At 40.9% G+C, this 21810-nt stretch overlaps 1 protein-coding gene and 1 pseudogene across 4 annotated transcripts in view; one reads left to right on the forward strand and one right to left on the reverse strand.

Annotated features, from left to right (window-relative positions):
* The window catches only part of Eef1akmt1 (EEF1A lysine methyltransferase 1), a 53162-nt gene extending 35680 nt beyond the window's left edge, over positions 1 to 17482 (reverse strand). Inside the window, exons 1-2 of one of the 4 annotated variants that reach the window (XM_005007015.3) lie at positions 17393 to 17447; positions 2419 to 2501 (exon numbers count right to left, since the gene is read on the reverse strand). The gene's annotated coding sequence lies outside the window, so the exon portion shown is untranslated. Of the gene's footprint in view, positions 1 to 2418; positions 2502 to 2592; positions 2732 to 17392 lie in introns of those variants that run through there. The other 3 variants (XM_005007016.4, XM_003477234.5, XM_063232492.1) reach the window with 3 other exon arrangements.
* Positions 2846 to 7614, forward strand: LOC134471953 (THAP domain-containing protein 5-like; annotated as a pseudogene).
* Positions 17483 to 21810: the final 4328 nt, after the last annotated feature.

Raw genomic sequence — 21810 nt, forward strand, 5'->3', positions numbered from 1 at the left:
AGAACACACAGAAGACAAATTCCTAGATACATATGAACTATCAAAGATAAATCTAGAAGATATAAAAATTTTAAATAATGTAATCAAGATAAGTAAAAAAAGTAATTTAAAACCAAAAGCTCAGGTCCTGAAGGATTCACTACTGAATTCCACAAGAAATTTACACAGAAAAAAAAAAAAAAAAAGAAATTTACACAGGACCTAATACCACTACTCCTCAAACTGTTTAATAAAATTGAGAATGAAGCAATACCCCCAAAGTCATTCCTGCATGCAAGCATAACACTGATATCAAAAACAGAGAATGATCAAATCAAAAAAGAACTGTAGGCCAATCTCCCAAATGAACAGAGACACAAAAATTCTCAATAAGATACTGCCAAACAAAAAGCAACAAATCACCAAGAATATTATACACCATGACCAAGTAGGATTCACCCAGGGATGCAGGGATGGTTCAACATATACAAATCAATAAATGTAATACACCATATTAACAGAGCCAAGGAAAAAAACTACATGATCATCTCAATAGACACAGAAAAAGCATTTGATAGACCCATTCATGATAAAAACCCTACAGAAAACTGAATAGGTCTTTATCTAAATCTGAAAAAAGTCATCTATGACAAATCAACAGCCAACATCATACTAAATGGTCAAAAACTGAAAGCTTTCACTCTAAAATCAGAAACAAGACAAGGATGACCACTGTCCCAACTCCTATTCAATGTAGTTCTAGAAACATTAGCCAGAGCAATTAGTCAAGATCAAAAAAGGAACAAGGATCAGAAAATAAGTTAAATTATTATTTCCAGATGACACGATACTATAATGAAGACCCCCAAAATTCCACCAAAAGACTCCAAGAATTAATAATCAAATTCAGTAGTGTAACAGGATACAAAGCCAACACTCAGAGGTAGGCGTGGTGGCACATGTCTGTAATTCCAGCTCCTTAGAAGCCTGAGGCAGAAGGATTGCTGTGAGTTTAAGGCCAGCCTGAACAAATAAACCAAAATCAACACTCAAAAATCAACAGCATTCCTGTAAACAAATAAAAAACTCACTGAGAGAGAAATTAGGGAAATCACATTTTTCACAATAGCAGCAAGAAAAACGAAATCCTTAGAAATCAATCTAATGAAGGAAGTAAAAGATACATTGAAAACTACAGTACTCTGAAAAAGGAGATCAAAGAGGACAGCAAAAAATGGAGAGATGTCCCTTGTCCTTGGATAGGCAAAACCAACAGAGTGAAACTGACCATACTTCCAAAATAGTTACACAGATTTAATGCAGACAGAATCTAAATGCCAGTAACAAACTTCACAGAGAAAACAATCCAAAATTCATTTGGAACCAGAAGAAACCTAGAATAGCAAAAACAATTCTAGGCCACAAAGGCAAAGTAGGGGACATCACAACCCCTGACTTGAAATTACAAGGAAGGATGGCCTAGTCAAAGGAAAAAAAAAAAATCAAGAGAACACAACCCTGAGAAAGACCAAAGACTTTAAAACTGCTATTTTAAAAATGTTCAGAGAACTGCCAGGTGTGGTGAGACACACTTGTGATCCCAGCACTGGGGAGGATGACGCAGGAGGATCACATGAGTTTGAGGCTCACCTGGGTAACGAGTGCAAAGCCAGCCTGCCCTACCTAGTGAGACCCTGCCTCAAAATAAGGACACTCACCTAGCAGAAGATGTGGTCAAAGGCAAGAAAGAAATTTATGAAAAAGAAAAAACCCCAAAATATAAATAGGTTTTAAAAAACAAATAGAAATTCTGGGGTAGAACAAATTAAAATTCAGGACAGGAATTAAAAGGCAGATATAAGGGCTGGAGACATAGCTCAGCAGCTCAAGCACTTGTCTGTCAAGCGTGAGATCGTGAGTTCGATCCCCAGTACCAAAAATGAATAAATAAATACATGGCATATCTGAGCAGGAGGAAGACAGAATCATTAAACTTAAATATAAGACACTAAATAATTAAATCTGAGGAAGAGTAACAAAGCTAAAGAAAACCACAGAGCTGGTGAGTCACTATCAGGTGGACCAACATACAAACCGTGGGGTCGCACAAGGACAGGGACAAAGGGGGCGGAGAGAGTATTTGAAGAAACAGCCAAAAACTTCCCAAACGTGATGAAAGACTTGCCTTAAATATCCAAGCAGCTCCCTGAACTCCCTACAGGATGTAATCAAGTGACCAAACTGGAGCCCGGTGCAGCCAAGCGCGCCTGAGGACCAAGCCACTCAAGCTGTAGTGGGAGAATCACTGGAGACACTACAGAAGTGCTAGAGGGAGGGGAGAGGGGACGGAAGGAGGAGAGGGAGGGCAGAGCCCCGCGGAGACACGTTAGTCAACTGGGGAAGCTAAAGAGAACCTTAAAGCAGCAAGAGGTGACTCACATGCAAGTGATCCCCAATAAGATATCAGCAGATTTCTCAAAGTTTCGGCAGCTAGCAGGCATCGAGAGGATTTATTCAAGGTGCTGAAAGAAAAAACAAAATTAGAAAGTCAACTAAGAACCCCACATCTGGAAAAATGTCTTTCCAGACTGTGTGAAGGGCGCTGAGACTCACGCCCTGCCTCCGAGAGGGCTCCCAGCTCATTCCAGCAGGTGACCCCTGTCCTAGCCTGGCCTTAAAAACGAGACAATACAGCCTGGAAACTGAGCGTTTACCAAGAAAGACCTGGGAAGTGGTTAAAGAATGTGAAACTGGGGGAAGTTGCCAGCAAGTGCCAGTTCCTGACCTCGCGCCTCGTGATTCTCTGGACATCAGTGGGGCTTTATTTAAAACAAACTGCAGTTGCAACCGTATTTCTTGCCTGAAGACTATCAGGGAAAGGACCCTTCCAAAAATAAATCTCATGAGAAAAACTGGAAAATGAGACCAATGTATCTAAGAGCCAAGTCAGAAAAATCGTTTACATTAAATGAGGCAAAGAAAAATAGTTAACACAGCTCTCTGAACATGCAGAATTACTCGATTCCTATATCACGGTGAATCCACCAGCTCTGAAAACAAGAGGTATGCAAAATAACGTATTAACTCTTAATCTAATTAAACAAGATACTAAAAAACCAAAATCTACCTTGAAAACATCAGTCAACCAAGATTTAGGTGGGGGTGGTTTTCACACCTCATTTGAGAATCAAAATTCTACAACTATTATTTTGGCAACTTCAAATTTTGAAGGTATTCAATCAACAGTCTTTGGAAGCCAAAGAAGTGCTTGAAATAACTCCAATCATCTTAATCCAAATCTTACACATAATGCCATGGAAATTAATTCCCGGGAAAGTCCATTCTTATTCAGCACAAGCAACCCAGCAGTTGAAGAATTAAACACAAACAATGGGTCTCTTACTATCATTTTGTACTGAGAGAAAATTAAAAATGTGTTAATTCTTTTATACCAATCCAAAAAGAAACCATGGAGATGGAAGGCATAGGTACTGAAGAGTCCTTACATAAGGATGTAGATCATGGGGCAGAAGTCTTACAAATTGATCATTCTTACTGCAGACAAAACATAAATAAGGAACATTTGTGGCAAAAAGTTTCTAAGCTACATTCAAAGATAAGTCTCCTTGAGCTACGGGAACAAAAATCTCTAACGTAGGCTGAAGTCTTTAGAAGCATTTATAAGCCAGCTAAAACTTATGAAATGGCTATCTAAAGAAAATGTCAAAATTACAGAAAACCATACAACATATGAAGTCACTATGATATAAAGATGTTTATAATTTCAAGAATTGTATGTAGGGGCTGGGGATTTAGCTCAGCGGCATAAGCGCCTGCCTTACAAGCAGGCAGTCGTGAGTTCGATCCCTGGTACCGGTAAAAAGGAAAAAGACAAAAAAAAAAAAAAAAAAAAAAAGAATTGTATGTAATGGAAACTTTCTTATATGAAGTTCTCATTTTAATAAAGCTATAAAAGTAATATCTGAAAGGGTTTTGGCCCAGACAGGACACTGTAGCCAGGAAAGCCTCAACCGGAAGCAGGAAGCCCCTATCTCCCCCACCCCTAGGAATTTACCTGTGACTTTCCAGCCCCTGGGAATTTACCTATGGCAAAACCTAGGACCAATGGGCTACCTGTGCATCCCCAATGCCCTCCTTAGGTTCCACGCCAAACCAAGGCTACTTATGTGCCTCCACTCCACATGTTCCACCTGGAGAGATCACCGAGCCCAGGGTGGAGATGCCGTGCCCCAGGGGACCGGGGGTGTTGTGTCCCCCCCCCCCCCGCATTCTCAAAATAAAGGTCATTTGTATTTCATACTTATCTTTTCAGCCTCTGCCGGTCCCCCACAGTTCTATCATGAACCTCTGGTGTATAATTATGTATCTATAATATATAGTAAAACACTGGTATAATTTTATTTCACTTGAATTTAACTCATAAGAGAGGTACTTTAAACCTGAAAGTATATCTCAGTACAGTATATATAGCTGACCATAATACACAGCTATTTAACACCTTTATAAAGTTATAAGCCAAAAATTCTAATGAAATTCATTTTAAGTATATAGAAATGTATTGTAGAAATCAGTTTATATTTCTTTATAGATATAGCTTTTAAAGTACATGCCTGTGTCACTTTATAAATCCAAACACTATAAATTCTCACTTATGTATATTTTAATAAAATGCATGAGCAAAAAATTATAATTAGTGATGATTCAGGAAGAGAAAGTCATTCTCTTAGAAAACAGAAGCTTTGATTACATAAATATAGATACTGTTTATATTTGCATGAATTTAAGAAAAATATAAAACAGACTTGTGGTAACACAAATGTGAAAAATAGATGTTATATCTGCTCCCCAAAACTTAGCAGTCAATAAAATGTTATTGCCAAAAAAAATTGTGTGAGGCCAGGTGTGGTAACCCCAGCTACTTGGGAGACTGAGGCAGGAAGATCACAAGTTCAAGGTCAGTGTGGACAACTCAACAGGACTCTGTCAAAATAAAAGAGGTAGGTATGGCACACTGATATGGTGCTTATCCTGAAGCCCTGGGTTCAATTCCCAGAACCACAGGAGGGGGAAAAGTGAGTAAAGACATTTTATGATGAGCAAAAACTGAGGGAGTTTAATATCGCTTAGACCTGTCTTGCAACAAATATTAAGGGAAGCACAATAGGTTGAAAGAACTAGATAGTAACTTGAAACCATATGAAGAAATAAAGATAATTATGGGCTGGGGATTTAGCTCAGCAGCATAAGCGCTACAAAAAGTTTTTTTAACTTGATTTTGAAACTCCACTTCTTGTTTTCTATGACTGAACAGGTTAATACACAAACAAAATGTGTTATACATACAATGGAATATTCAGCCATTAAAGTGAGGAAAATTCTGACACAGACTCCAAGATGAATGAAATCTGCAGGGTGTACCTAACTGTTGGCTCAGTGGGTCCCACTGTGTGCTCCTGAGCTCAAGGGTATGGTTAACAAAACCATATGCTAAGAAAAATATGCTGGTCAAAAACATGTAATTCCACTTACATGAGGTAACTAGAGTGGTGAAATTCATAGCGAGAAGGGAACTAGAGGAAGGAACAGCACAGAGGTGTTTAATCAGGATAGTGTTCCAGTCTTAGAAGGTGAAGAGCTCTGGAGACGAGCTGGGTGATGGTTACACACAATGTGAATGTATTGAAGAGTACTGAACTTTACACTTAAAAATAATTAACATAGTTATTTTTCTCTTGTGGTTGAGAGAAAATACTCAACATCCAAAGTTAAAGGGAAAAAGATTTATTTAGCTCACAATTTGTAGAGGTTTCAGTCCATAATTGGCTGAGCCCAAGGCAGGGTGGCTTAGAAGTGGGGTATTGCAGAGGAGAAATAGTTCATGATAGCAGAAGACAGCAAAAGCAAGCGAGAGAAGTGGAGACAAGATTCTTTCTGTTCCTTATATTGTAAGCAGGTTTTCTAGCCCCAGGGTGAGTAAAGCACTCACCCTTAATCCTAGCCAGAACTGTGCAAACCAATCAGCGGACTGATTTACTCATCACAAGCCCTTGATCCCAGTATCACACACTCTGGATCCAGCCACCTCTGAAAACGCCCTATGCCCGAATGAGGTTTTGGGGGAACAGGTTTCTAGACACAAATCATAACACACAGCCATACATAGTGGTGCATGCCTATAATCTCAGCACTTAGGAGGCTGAGACAGAAGGATCTCTGTGTGTCTAAGACTAGCCTGAACTGCATAGTGAGACTTTGTCTCAAAAAAAGTTAACATGGTAAAACACTGTCAAATATACATTAATGTGATAGTAAAAATGTGGAGAAAATGGTATTAGGATAGATTCACAAATTATACAGCAAGGGATTACACTGAATTGTTTTCATGACTCCTAATTAGGGAAAGTTTCCCTGGAGACATCTATCTAAACTGAAACCTAAAGAGTCACTTCTCATTTAAGCAGAAAAAGGGGAAAGATATTTGAAGCAGAGAAAAAATATGCAACCAATAGTAAAAGAACCAATTTATTGCACAGTTCAAGACAGAATACGCATACTAATCTCAAAAGAAGTTAACTACAAATTCAGCAACAAAACAGTCTTCACAATCAACTCAATTTGAATTTGGGGGGGGAGTACTGAGGATCAAACTTACAACCTCATGCTTGCCAGGCATGTGCCTCAATTTGAATTTTAATGTTTGACAATTTTCTTTGCAATTCATTTGTAAGTGGGTTTAGTTATTATGGTTTCATATGAATTAAAACATAGGGGCCAGCGATATAGCTCAGCGGCATAAGTGCCTGCCTGGCAAGCACAAGTTTGAGAGTTAGATCCTCAATACCAAAAAAAAAAAAAGAATCAAAAGATAGTCAACATCACTCAAAGGCTGCAGAGGAGAAAAAGAAGCCAAGTCCTTCCTCCCGAGTTGGTGCCATGTGCAGCCCACTGGGAGGAGAACCAGATGCCAGCCCTTTCCTTTGTCAGCAGCATTTGCAGACTGCAGGGGAGAACAAGAAGTCAACTCCTTCCTGGGGCTCAGGTCATGTACAAGCCTCTAGGAGAAGCAGATGCCAACCCTTTCTGGCATGCTGGCTGAGAAACAAGGACCGACGTGCTGCATCCACGGCCATGAGCAACCAGCTGATCTGGAGAAACACAGACTGAGAGCACAGCTACTGAGGTAAAATACAACTTAATGCTTGTAGTGTTCCACTGATTTTGCAGGTCTAAAGCTGGTAGTCTATCTATTTAGAGGATAACTATATGCAATTGTGAGAGTTGACCCCCCTGCTATAACCCCCTCCCCAGAGCGGGGAATAAAAGGGTTAACTCCCTAACTCCCCAGAGCGGGGAATAAAAGGGTTAACTCCCTAACTCCCCAGAGCTATCAGAGCAGAGCAGAAAGAAATGCCTAACTCCCCAGAGCTATCAGAGCAGAGAAAAAAAAAAAAGAAAAAATGCACCTGCAAGGTTGTTCTGTCTCAACGAGATAAGTAAGACAAGTAACTGTTCTGTTCTGGGCACATAGTGACTGGGCTAGGACCCCCAGTCTCCATGGTTACTCAACCCCAAACCCCTCCAATCAACTTCTGCCAAGTCCTATCCTGCTCAAAATTAACCAATGCAATCTGCTTCTGTAAATTCGCTTGCCTCCCTGCGCCCTTAAAAACCCTACACAATTCCCCTTCGGGGCCCTCCGCACTTGTTTGCCTGGGGGACCCCATGCGCATGGAAATAAACTTTTTTTTCCTCACCAAGAATTGAGTCCTTGGGGTCTCTTTCCCTGCGGCGTCGGCCCTAACATCTTGGAGGCCCTAGCGAGATAGCACATCTCACAGGAGGTGACCTCAACGGCTCTGCGATGGGTGAGTACGACCGGTCGCTTCTTATTTTTACTCTGAGGATCAATCTACCGGTATTTTACGCCCCGAGCCAACCGGGCAATTTTTGTTACCTGTTTTTGTTATCTGTTCTCTGTTCTCTGGTGACCGGGGGACGCCCCACACGGTTTTCCGTGACTCACCGTCTGCGATAGGGTTTTCCTATCGGTCTGGGGAATTTCATTCCCAATCTGTGGTCCTTCTGGGCCAATCTGGGGAATTTCATTCCCAATCTGTGGTCCTTCTGGGCCAATCTGGGGAATTTCATTCCCAATCTGTGGTCCTTCTGGGCCAATCTGGGGAATTTCATTCCCAATCTGTGGTCCTTCTGGGCCAATCTGGGGAATTTCATTCCCAATCTGTGGTCCTTCTGGGCCAATCTGGGGAATTTCATTCCCAATCTGTGGTCCTTCTGGGCCAGTCTGGGGAATTTCATTCCCAATCTGTGGTCCTTCTGGGCCAGTCTGGGGAATTTTATTCCCAATCTGTGGTCCTTCTGGGCCAGTCTGGGGAATTTCATTCCCAATCTGTGGTCCGTCTGGGCCAATCTGGGGAATTTCATTCCCAATCTGTGGTCCGTCTGGGCCAATCTGGGGAATTTCATTCCCAATCTGTGGTCCGTCTGGGCCAATCTGGGGAATTTCATTCCCAATCTGTGGTCCGTCTGGGCCAATCTGGGGAATTTCATTCCCAATCTGTGGTCCGTCTGGGCCAATCTGGAGGCACCCCCTAAGGTGACTCATCTGATGTGAAACTCATGCGTGAGAGTGAGGTGGCCGGCCTGTTTGTCCTGTGTGTTGTGACTGTTGTGATCGGTTATTTGTTGTGTCGCGCATACGCTAACCACTCTTTGTCTTCAGAATACCATGGGACAAACGACATCGTCCCCATTGTCCCTCACCCTCGACCATTGGTCGGAGGTTTGAGAGAGGGCTCACAATCTCTCCTTACAGGTTAAAAAAGTAAATGGCAGACTTTCTGCTCGTCTGGGTGGCCCACATTCTCCGTGGGTTGGCCACCGGAGGGGACTTTCCACCTTCCCCTCATCTTAGCAGTTAAGAACATCATCTTCTGCCCTGGACGAGAGGGCCACCCCGACCGGATCGCCTACATCTTGGTATGACAGGACCTCAGGGAGGAGCCCCCACCGTGGGTAAAACCCTTCCTTCCTCCGCCCTCTCCTTGGTTGCCTGTTTAAACTTGTTACTAACTTAGGGGCTTGTTGCCCATTTCTGTTGTAAGATCCATATGGCTTATTAGATTAAAGGTTCATGATAAAAAAAATTATTTCCTTTAGCTGACCAAACTGTACAAAAAGCTCCCTTTGTTTGTGTCTTTAATGTTGTGGCGCCTTGTTTAATATGTAAGACTTCAATTGATTGCTTGCAACCTCAGCATACCTTTTAAAAGGAGTATTTTTTCCTCTCTGGTAAAAATGTAAACATGTGCACATATATATGTATATCTATGGTTATTAAAAATCATATCAACTTTACCAAGTAAAAACCAGATGGTAGTATATTTGAGCCAGTTAAAAGGTTACAGTTTTGTTTTTAAAATACAACATTTTTATGTGGTAAAAAGACATAAAATAATTAAATATGATTTAGACTACTAGAAGGTGACTTCAAGGGTTCTGTTGTGAGTTTTAATGTTGTCTGAGAAACGAGAAAAAAGGTAATTGACTGGTAATAGTAAAAAGAGGGACAAAGAGAGTGGTCTTCAAGTAAAGGTGTCTGGCTATGCCAGAATGTAAAAAAAGATTAAAGCTTAGTTTGAGAGATATTATTGTAAGTTGTAGAAGACTCAAGAGGATGTAAATTTTATTTGTCTTGTATTTGTCTTGATTTATAGTACTACAAATAACAGGTTTGACAAAAAGTAAATGTGTTCAGAATTTGACAGTATTAGATCAGTTTTGATAAAAGTATACATAAGATTGTACTTTGCTGCAAAATGTTTTCATTAAAATGAGATTATAGGTGATACTAGAAATAAGATACAAATTCTTACATGTGCTTTAAACATCTGGGAGATTATACAGCACAATTTTGTTACCTGTAAAAAAGCCCTTTTTGTTAAAAATATAATTTTAGTAAAATGATGGCCTGTCACGTGACACCCTTGGACAAGAAACAGTGTGCCATCCAGATAAAGCCGGCTCTCTGATCCGGAATGCCAAAACCATGTTCTCCTTTTGTGCTACCCTGACTGGACATCCAGAGGTAAGGAGGTTTCCCAGTATCGCCAGTTGTTCTCTTTGTAACTCAGTCGGCCCCACATGTTAGACAAAAATTACAAAGGTTTGAGAGGTTTAAAAAAAAAAAAATGCCCCTCAGCCAGTTAATAAAGATAACACAAAAAGGTCTTTAAAAACTAAAAAATTTACAAAAAGATAGCCAAGATGTTAAAATTGCTCTATGAAAAAAAAAAAAAAAACTTTAAAAAAAAAAACAGACGAGAGTTTCTGGGGACAATTGGATACTGTAGGCTAAATTTTACTAAAATGCTTGCCTCTATATGACTCCCATAAGGGAGAAACCCAAAATTCGCTGAACTGGACTGATAAATGTAAACAGGCCTTCCAACAGCTCAAGCAGGCCTTGACAGAGGCCTCAGCCCTGGGACTCCTGACGTTACCAAGCCTTTCACCTTGTTCATAGATAAACTCAGGGACATTGCCAAAGGAGTCCTAACTCAGGACATTGGCCCTTAAAAGAGGCCTATAGCCTACCTCTCCAAAAGACTTAATCCAATAACAGGAGTATGGCCCCCTACCTTAAAATACTAGCTACTGTGACAATGTTACTTAAGGAAGCAAAAAAAACACGCTTTAGGCAAGTGATTTCTGTGGTAACCTCTCACAGTTTAGAGACTCTTATCAAAACCCCTCCTAAAAAAAAGGCTCTCCAATGCCAGAATTCTACTGTCAAGCCCTGCTTCTAGACCCAGAGTCAGTGATATTCAAGACTTCTTCAGCTTTAAACCCAGCAACCCTTATGCCTGATGATGACCTAGAGGAACAAAGGACACCTCTCCATGAGTGTGCTGACATCCTCAAACTACAGCGGAACCTACAGGCTGATCTTACTGACCAGCTTTTGAAAAATGCTGACAACTGTTCGATGGAAGCAGCTTCATCCAGAACGGCAGAGACAGATGAGTGGCCGGGACAGCAGTGACCACCAAAAAGGAGGTACTCTGGGTTAAAGGGTTAGAGCCTGGCACCTCTGCCCAAAAGGCGGAGCTCATTGCTTTGACTGATGTACTAAAACTAGCCACAAAAAAAGAGGGTAAACATCTATACTGATAATAGATATGCCTTTGCTACTGTACATATACGTGGAAGCCATCTAAAAATGCTCCACAGATTCTAGATTTGCTGGCAGCTGTCTGGCTGCCTCAATGGGTTGCTATTCCTTACAAGGCTCACCCAACCGGAGATGAAAAATAACAACCACATCAGAGGGGTCAACCAAGAAAGTAACTGCTCTGATGCGAGTCCCCTCGACCTTATCAGAACCAGTCTACACAAAAAAAAAAGACTACACTGGTTGTTGTGAGCCATCTAACGGATTCCAGTCCCTGTGACTAAAAGACAAGTACAAAATTTCTAAGAGCCACAGGACTGATCCAGAGTTTGGGACCCTGGCAGAGGCCTGTTGTCTACCTTTCCAAGAGACTTGGTTCTGTGGCAACCAGATGGCCACCCTGTCTGCGGTGATTTCTTCAATGGCCCCCTCATAAAGGAGGCTTAAAAATTGACTTTTGGACACAAACTCTTAATTGTTTCCTCCTATTCACTGGAGACTCTCATCAAGGTCCCACCAGACTGATGGATGTCTAATTCCTGAGCCATACATTATCAGGCACTATTTCTGGAAACAACAGCTTCAAACTCGGCTACTTTGCTGCCTGAGGATGACCCCTCGTTGCCTCATTGATCACCTCACCGAACATCGACCTTATCTAGTTGATAAGCTACTGTCTAGAGTTCCATCCTACTTCTCTGATAAAAACAGTTATGTCTCTCAAGAGCCCTTTTGCACTTCAAAAGACCAGCATCTGGCAGCTCAACTTCCAAGAGATTCCAGGGACTAATATCAAGCTAGCCCAGTCTGTGAGCTTCAGATGCCCTCAGTGCCAATTGGTAAATCTAAAAGTACTGCAACAAATAAAAACCACTGGTTATCGTGGGACTATGCCTAAAAACACTAAAAAAAATAGATTTTACAAAAATAAAAAGCCTAAACTTCAAAAATATAAGTGTTTTCTACTTAGTCTGAGTCAGCTCTGATAACAGTTTCTCTGATTTGGTCTCCCTTTTTATCCGTGGGGTCCAACAATGGCCTGGCTTTTATAGCCTAGTAACTCAAATTAACCTAAGCTTTACAGATCAATTAAAAAAACTCGATTGGGCTTACCAGCCTCAGAGTTCAAAAAAGGTAAAAAGATAAGTTAAATTTTAAAGACTATAATTACTAATGGCCTTAAAAACTGGCGAAAACTGGGTGAGTCTCTTTTCCTTCTGCCCCTTTACATGCGTGATACACCCCCTATGTTACAGATATTTCCTCTTTTGAGGTTTTATGTGAGGTTTCTAAAAATTAGCTAATTTAACTAATCAAGATCTTATTAAGTCTCCCCAGACTTTTCAGCTAGCTGTGACTTCCATCCACTGGTTACTTCGCTGCTGCCCACTGCAGCTAAAGAGCCTAGACACCTGGACAAGCGACCTCACCGTAAATCTCTTGAGCCGCAATAGATTGTCAAAATAGCTAAAAGCCTGCCTAAATTCAACGTTCCCAATGCAGACAAGTCCCAACTTCAAAAGACCGTCAGCCTACAAATAAGTAAACTGTCATTTCTTCCAAAGACACTTTAAAGCTTAAGATTGTCTAATATAACTGATAATTTTGTGTTCTCCTCCTTTATAGAGACCCCAAAGAGGCCTCTGTCTGACTTAAAAATTGTTACTTGTATGATAAAACAAAGTAAATTTAAATGTTGGTTTTCTTTCTCCTTTTGGTTAACAGCTTTAATGACAGCTACAAGACCTTTGTTAATCCTCCTACTGGGCCTTATGTTGTAAACAAGTTGATAAACTATGTCAACGTTCTTAAAAGCTTGTGATTTTAAAGACACATACAAGGTTATAAACAGATGCAATAAAAAAGCTAAGAAAAAAAAATTAAATCTCAAGAGCTCCCTTCAAATAAAGCCAAAATGTTCTCCTTCTGAAAATCAATCCTGCCCTATATTCTCTCTTTACTGAGACCCCTGGCTGGATTCATTATAGTCATGGCTATAGCCCCTTACCTCATTAACCGAGTAACCCAGTTTGTGAGGGCTCAGATCTCTCAAGTAAAGGTTATGGTGCTACGTCAACAGTATGACCCCTTACCAATACAGGACCTTTAAGATTAAAAGTCATCAAAAAAAAAAAAAGGGGGGGGGAATGTGAGAGTTGACCCCCCTGCTATAACCCCCTCCCCAGAGCGGGGAATAAAAGGGTTAACTCCCTAACTCCCCAGAGCTATCAGAGCAGAGCAGAAAGAAATGCCTAACTCCCCAGAGCTATCAGAGCAGAGAAAAAAAAAAAAGAAAAAATGCACCTGCAAGGTTGTTCTGTCTCAACGAGATAAGTAAGACAAGTAACTGTTCTGTTCTGGGCACATAGTGACTGGGCTAGGACCCCCAGTCTCCATGGTTACTCAACCCCAAACCCCTCCAATCAACTTCTGCCAAGTCCTATCCTGCTCAAAATTAACCAATGCAATCTGCTTCTGTAAATTCGCTTGCCTCCCTGCGCCCTTAAAAACCCTACACAATTCCCCTTCGGGGCCCTCCGCACTTGTTTGCCTGGGGGACCCCATGTGCATGGAAATAAAACTTTTTTTTCCTCACCAAGAATTAAGTCCTTGGGGTCTCTTTCCCTGCGGCGTCGGCCCTAACACAATATAGCATCCATGGGGGTCTCCTTCTGAAGTTGGTGACTATTGTTAATTCCCTATCATCTTGTTTTTGAAGTCCTGTATTGTTTTCATAGTTTTATTTAGTTGGGTTTTATTCTGTTTTGTCTTGTTTTATTGCATCTGATGGCACAGGCAGCTATTTAAAAGATAATAAGCTGTATTATGGTAGTCATTTTGGATTTAGTATTAACTTGTTTTGAAATCGTGTACTGCATTCATTGCTTTGTTTTTATTGGTTCTATTCTGTTTTGTTCTGCTTGATTTTACTACATCTGAAGGTACGGGCATCTATTTTAGAGACAAGAGGTATTATGGTAACCAATGTTGACTTCCTATTATCTTGTTTTGAAACCCTGTGTCACACTGTTTTGTTTTGATTGGCTTTATTGTTTTATTTTGCTTGGTTTTATTCTCTTTAAAATAAAAATTACAAAAAAATAAAACATAAAAATTACAAAAAAGAACCAAAAGATAAATTATTTCTGTGTGTGTGTATGTATGTGTGTATGTTAGCATTCAGGCCAGGAACTCAAACACACTAAGTATGTGTTATACCATTGGGTTACACTGCTGGGCAAATTTTGAGGTTATACATTTAGCATTCAAGTAATTAAGGCAACACAGAACTGTCTGTAGCAATCCTACCAATGAATGGCAAGAATGCTTGAAATAAGTGGTTCTAGTTTACTGCAATAAGCATAAAGAATGCATTTTCAGGAAAGTTAACCAGAAGTTGTAAGTTGGAAAATTTTCAAGTAGAAATTCCAAAAGTACTTTGTATGCATGCTAAACTTAGAAAACATGGTGTGTAAAACTAGTGAAAGGTTTCATTTTGAGTTGGCATTTAGAATTCTGAATTCTTTTCATTCAGGCAAAGAATCAGGCAACTGGGGCTGGCGATTTAGCTCAGTGGCATAAGCGCCTGCCTTGCAAGCAGGCAGTCGTGAGTTAGTTTGATCCCTGGTACCAATGAAAAGGAAAAAGACAAAAAAAAAAAAAAAAAGAATCAGGCAACTATTAAAATCCAATGTATATTGCCAGAGTCAAACAACCAGTTTCTGATTGAAGTTGAAACACAATACTTCCTAAAACAGCATAAGGAATGTGCACCTAGAAGGGCCAAAGATAAGATACATGTATCCAACACACTCCTCTAAGTATATCCTTGTTACAGACAGAAATAGTTCAATTTCTCTTTATTAGTACTAGATATTTCCCAAAGCTGCATTTCTAGAAAACGACTTTTAAACAAGCCTGAAATATCTTTGCTAATCATTAAGAAATAAAACATGAAAACCATAGAAAGAAACTAGTAAGCTCAATACCAAAGAACTACACAGCAGTTTTAAGAAAACTTGACTTTAATGGCTATAAAAGACAATTAAATTCCTATCTATATTTTATATAAATTTGGTCCCAAAATGACAGATTTATCAAGGCATTTCTTGTATCACCAAGTTCTGTACTTAGCAATGGGACCAAAAGTCCATGTTCTCTCCAAGCTTATGGTAAATTGAAGCAGAAAGAGTCCATAAACAATATAAATAAGACACTCCTTAGGTGACAATAGGGTCAGTGAAGCACATGGAGACTACAGGGGGCCGTAACTTCAGTAATCACAGACCGCACAGTATTGAAGTGAGTTTCACAGTGCATCACTTGTTCAACGGGGGAAAAACTCAAAAGTTTATAAAACAAACATCACCAAAGATTAAATAATCTTTCCTTTTTTGCAGAGGTAGTCCCAGGGATTGAACTCAGGGCCTTTGGACTCAGCTGCATCCCCAATTTAAAATTCAAATTTTTAGGGCTGGGGGTTTAGTTGAGTAGTACAAGTGCCTGCTGGGCAAACACCAGGCCGTGAGTTCAACCTCAGGGAACAAAAAAATTTTAGAAAAAGCTGTATTGCTGTATTAGTACATGTTTCCATTACATGATTGCTACATTCAAGTCACTCCGTTGCCCAGTCTGGGCTTGAATTTGTAATCTTTCTGCTTTAGCTTCCCAGACGAAGGTGTATGCCACAAGGCCTGGCTCTTGAGTTAGTACCTTTTATTTTATAATTTTTTTTTTTGTCTTTTTCGTTTTTGTCGGTACCAGGGATCGAACTCATGACCGCACACTTGCAAGGAAGGCGCTTATGCCGCTGAGCTAAATCCCCAGCCCCTTAATTTTATAATTTCAAAGTGAGTTTGTGAAATTGCAGTGAAAAAGATTTTCAAGTCCAAGGAGTTGCCAAGTGCTGTTAGTTATTAAACTGATCTTGGGCCTCAACATCTAGATCAATTCTCATGGGAGAATGAGAAGTTGTTGTACTCTTAAGGGGTAATTTTGGCAATATCTGGAGACATCTGATTATCACAATCCTGGAGGTGCTACTGGCAACCAGTGGGTAGAGGCAGAACCTCCTACAATTCACAAGACAGCCCTCATAACAAAGAATCAACCCATCCAAGTATCCATAGTATTGAGGTTGAGAACCTAAAGCAGTGTGTTGCTATGGCATGTGTGCTATCTGCTTTTAAGACAAAAGATTTTAACGTAGAGTTGATCTTTCTACATTAAAACCTCAGTTTAACTGCAGCATTTGCTCGCTGCGATTTGCAGTTTTGCACTTGATCTCCAAAAGGTTCACCATCACCGCTCTAGGGAGGTAAGAAATAATCAGAATGTGGCGAGCTCTTTCTTATGGAAGTGCTGTGCAGTACCACAGTAAGAACCTGAATGGGAACAAGAAAAAAGTGAACCAGCAGGTTTCAAATTTGCCTGAAAAGAACAGGGAGTGAAGATGTCAGAAAGATAAAACACCTTGAGCAGTGGGGTGGGGGCAAAATAACAGGAAGCCTCCCCAAGAATTTACAGGACCCTAGATGTCGTGCTTGTCCTCTATTTGCATGAAATTTTTGTTACCATACATTAAACCTACTTATGTGAAACTACCATACTGTATAATTTCACAGGATCATACTGTCCCCAAGAAATTTAGGTTCAGACAGTGTGATCCAGCGGAAAGGCACTAGGTACCCGGACTAGTCTGGGAGGCTCCCTCTGTGAAGGAAGACGAAGGGACCACGTGGTCTCTGAAATCATTTCCCAGTAATGCTTACGCTTATAAGTTCATCTGGCTTACTTCCCACAATCTCGCTTTTTCAACCTTGCATATGTAGTGCCCACGTCTGAAACAGTTCCTTCCTTCTCGTTTTGTAAAATCCTATTTATACTGGCTTAACTTAAAAAAAAAAAAATGTTAAATTTACATGCACCACAAGGCGGATCTGCGCGCTCCCGGAGTGTTCCCGCAGCCCCAGGCCCCGGGTGCCGGCCCGGCCCTTCCGCCCCGCACCGAGCCGGAGGTTGGGCCCCCCGCGCCGGTCCGCAGGACCCCGGGGCCCCGCCGAGAAGGGGCGCCCCGGCCACCACTAACTGCTGCACCCCCACAAGTGCCCCGAACAGAGAGCGCGAACCAAACGAAAGCCCCACCGCAGACCGAAGGTCCCAGAGACGGCACGCCAGCCTCGCGGGCCGGGCCGCACTCACCACAGGCGCGTGCGCAGCCGCCCGGACGCGGAGTACGAGTGCGCAGGCGCAGGGCGCCGGGGGCGGGGCGCGGGTGCGTTTGCTCTAGGAGCCGGGTTGGGCTTCGCCGGAATAGCACTACTTCTCTGTGGGGGTGAGCACTGGGGCGCCCCTGGGTGTAGGGCTCCTGCAGGGCAAGAGTCATAAGGCTAGGGCAGTCTCCTCCTGGACTAGGGCTCGGGCTCTGAGTAGCCCTCAAGTGTGGTTAGGAGTACCAAGTTTGGGCCAAATGAAAGGAAAAAAGGCAAACTCATGGCAGTCTCCTGCTTCAGCTTCCTGAGTGCACGGCTCAGCGTTTTCCTTTTGGATGATCTTCAGACAGATCAAGTGGAGCTTGCTTTATCTTAACAAGCGGAATTCAGTTATCTATTTTTTGTTTATTTTGTTTGTTTGGGGTTTTTTGGTGGTACCGGGGATTGAACTCAGGACCTCGTACTTGCCAGGCAGACCCTTATGCTGCTGAACTAAATCCCAGCCCCAGTTATCTATTTCTGCCACCTTTACTGCAGTGAATGTGGTAAGGCTCACCAAAAATCAGGCTCTTTCCTTTTTGTTTTAATTGGTCTGGAGGATTCCTTTGTTCCAAGTTTTAATGAACATTTGGGGAGCAGACCCCCCCCCCGGGCCAGGACTTGGCAGGACTCTGTTCTTACCACAGTTGAACAGCCTGTTGCACTTTGGCTTAGATTATTAAAATATTTTAAGAGTCTCATGGTTTCTGGATCTACTACTGTATCAGAAGATAGAAACGGCCTCCCATGTAACATCTCAAATAGAGTAATACTTAGCCCAGTTTTGGGAGTATTTCAATCACTCATAAGGTGTATTGGCAGTAATTGCAAAATAAAAGTTTGCCAGGCCTGGCTTGAGGGTCTGGATGGCTCTCTTGGCCTTTCCAGAAGACTGAGGTCTCCATGTAGACTGGGGATGGTACTTTATTCTGAAACACTTTACCACCGCTGAGTTGAGAAGTGAAAAAAAAAAATCCCATTGTCACTCTGAAGGGACTGGGTAGTCCAAACCAGGGAATAGTTTCTTCCCTTTTTTTTTTTTTTTTTCCTATTTTTTTGGGGGGTGATTTCTTTAGGGAACAACTTCACTACTTTTATAACCTTTTCTGAATCGGTAGGCCTCAATCTAACCCATAAAGATGTCAATTACAACTAACTATCAAGATAGAGTTGGGGAGATCTTAATTGAGAAGGAACTAGAGAATAGAAAAAGATGACTTGAGGACATCACAAGCAGCAGCAAGTTTTCACCTTTGCAGCCTCAGAACTGCCAAAGTGAAAGAATTTGCTTTGAGGTAAAAGCTACAGACTACCATGTTCCAGAATAGTGGCAGCCACATTATGCAGATTTTAAGACTGTTCTTGTATTGACTTTTGAAACCTTGACTATGATGTGTCTTGGTGTGGTTTTTTTCTGACCATGGCTATTTGAAGTTCTGTATGCCTCACCTGTGTATCAGATTCTGTTGCCATGCTTAGAAATTTTTGTTACTTCTGTAAACAGGTTTTTTATGCCCTTTGTGCTATGTGCTGATTTTTCATTACTTTTGAGTTAACCTTAGTCATGGATCATCTTGCAGATGCTGCAACCATTTTTCACAATCCTATTTGTTTTTCAGGTATCTCTCATTAGTTGCTGAACCACCACAACCCTGTCTTCTAGATCTGACACTGTGTCCTTATACTAGTTGATTTTGCTTCCCAGGGTTGGAGGGGAATCACTTTTCCCCAGATTTTTTTTTTGTACTGGGGATTGAACTCATGACCTGTGCCTGCCAAATCGCCCGCTTTTTTTTTTTTTTTTTTGGTCTTTTTGGTCTTTTTGAGACGGGGTCTTGCTATGCAGTTCAGGCTGGTGTTGAGCTCACTTTGTAGCCCAGGCTGGTCTTGAACTTGAAACGATCCTCCTGCCTCAGCCTCCTGAGTGCTGGGATAACAGGCATGAGCCACCACGCCCGGCTCGGTTTTTTTTTTTTTGTTTTTTTTTTTTGTCTTTTTCCTTTTTATCGGTACCAGGGATCGAACTCACAACTCCCTGCTTGCAAGGCAGGTGCTTATGCCGCTGAGCTAAATCCCCAGACCCCCCCCCCTTTTTTTTTTTTTTTTAAGATAGGGTTTTACTGTGCTGAGGATTTAGCTCAGTGGCACGGTGCTTGCTTGGCAAGCCTAAAGTCCTAAATTCAGTCCCTGGTTAAAAAAAAAAAAAAGATCTTACTGTGTAGTTTGGGCTGGCCTGGAACTCATGTCAATCTTCCTGCCTCCACCTTCTGAGTGCTTGGACTACAAATGTGTCAACACACCAAGCTCAATAACATTTTTCATCTGGATTTTCTTCTGAAACTTTTGTTTATATGGATTCTACTTTTTCTCTGCTGGGCACTTAGACCTTTTCTTTAGCTCTAGTTTTTTTATTGTGTCTTTTCTAGACTTGCTGATCATTTTTGTTAGGATCATTCTCTTTAAACTATCTCTGCTTCAAATTCGCCAGACATCTTATTGATCTGTTTTGTGATATCCACCTTCACCATTTCAGGTATTTGGGCTGTGGGCTTTTGATTTCTTCCTTTTCTGTGACCCCTGAATTTGCTTTGGAGGAGTTGGGAGTTTATGTAGTAGACATTTTGTTTTGATTTCTTTTTTTTTTTTTGACATGTTTTCTTATTTTCAATTTTTTGATGTTTTCTGTGCTGAGACTTGCAAATTGCTTATAGTAGGTAGCTTTATTGCTAGTATCAGGTCTTCCACAAGTATGACTGTCCCATCAGTTGGCTGTCACTGCTTCTCAGGGGGTCTGTGATTACACTAATGCAAAGAAAGGCATTGAGTTAGCAGGCCAGATGTTACCATATTATAGTTTAAAAGTCTCTGTACAACTAACTTTAGTACAGCAATTGTAAATGCACATTCTATACACTAGCAATGGACTACTTGTAAGATTTCCATATTAAAATCTAAAGAATTAATCACTGATAAACTATTAACCTATGAAGAAATGTTAGGGATGCAAATTACTTGCAAAAACATTTGCTTCATAAAAGCTTATTTGAGATCAGCAAGAAATGCGTGCAAGCAAAGAACATTAGTGAAAATTATCTGAAACAATGGGCGCCACTGTGGCAGCAGAAAATGCCACATGCGCTGGGTGTGGTGACTCAAACAGGAAGCTGAGGCAGGAGGATCATTTTGAGTTCGAGACCAGCCTGTGCTACAAAGTGAGCTCAAGGCCAGCCTGAACTGCATAGAGAAACCCTGTCTCAAAAAGACAAAAAAAAAAAAAAAAGAAAAGAAAATGCTACATGCAGCATAAAACAGCTGCCTTTATGTATAAAACATTTTGAAGAAATGTATGAATATAAATTTCATTTTATTTATTTATTTTTTATTTTTTGTCTTTTTCATTTTTATCGGTACCGGGGATTGAACTCACGACCGCCTGCTTGCAAGGCAGGTGCTTATGCCGCTGAGCTAAACCTCTGGCCCCATAAATTTATTTTTTAAAAAATTTATTTTAATGCCGGGGATTCAGCAGCATGAGGCCCTGAGTTCAATCCCTGGTGCCAAAAAAAATTTTTTTTTAAAATTTTAATGTAATAAATTTACAATTTTATAAATAGCATTAATATTTCTATTTGGACAGTAATTATTCAAGCAACTAAGTTCCATCCATTTACAGATTTTTAAAAAATTTTATTAGTAAAAAAGACCAATAAAATTGATTACATCCATGTGTGTCACGAGTGTGACACAAACCATTTGATGGGGCAGTCACATATGTATAGCAGGCAGTTCAGGCCATTGAGAATGTGGGGGCCTTCATCCTGTCCCAGCCCCAGAGCTCATCCTCAGATCAAGCTGATGCAGCAGCGTGCATTCGGGTGGCATGACCCCAGCCTAAACTTAAACCAAAACCTACCCTTAACCCAAACTGTAAACTGGTGGAAACCTAATCCTAGGTTTACCCCTAACCCGAGCACTGCCCCTAACCCAGTGTAATGTATGTTGAAACAAACTGTGTTTGGATGAAACAGTGGATCCTTTTAAGCTCTCAAAGTTTCCACTGCTTAACAGCATATAAGATGCAATCATTACCTTTATGTATCTCACTGTCTCACAGAGCTCCACCTCTTATACCTCAGTATTTGCGAACTGCTCAGAAAGCAACCCAGTAACACATGAAGATTAGTATTTTCCTAGTGAAACCAATACACTGTCATTTCAACTCTTTTAAGAAATTACTGTAGGAATATCATGGAAAATTACTTGTATATTTAAACTGGAACTGAAAGATGATTTCAAATTTCAATTCAGGAAATTTTTTGTGTATGTTCAGCAGATTTTTGTTCATCTTGCTACTGTTTTGGTTTTGCT

This window comes from Cavia porcellus, unplaced genomic scaffold (assembly GCF_034190915.1).
Source record: "Cavia porcellus strain 051 isolate PalLab524CR breed Dunkin Hartley unplaced genomic scaffold, mCavPor4.1 scaffold_21, whole genome shotgun sequence".
In the NCBI taxonomy this organism is placed as follows: Eukaryota; Metazoa; Chordata; class Mammalia; order Rodentia; family Caviidae; genus Cavia; species Cavia porcellus.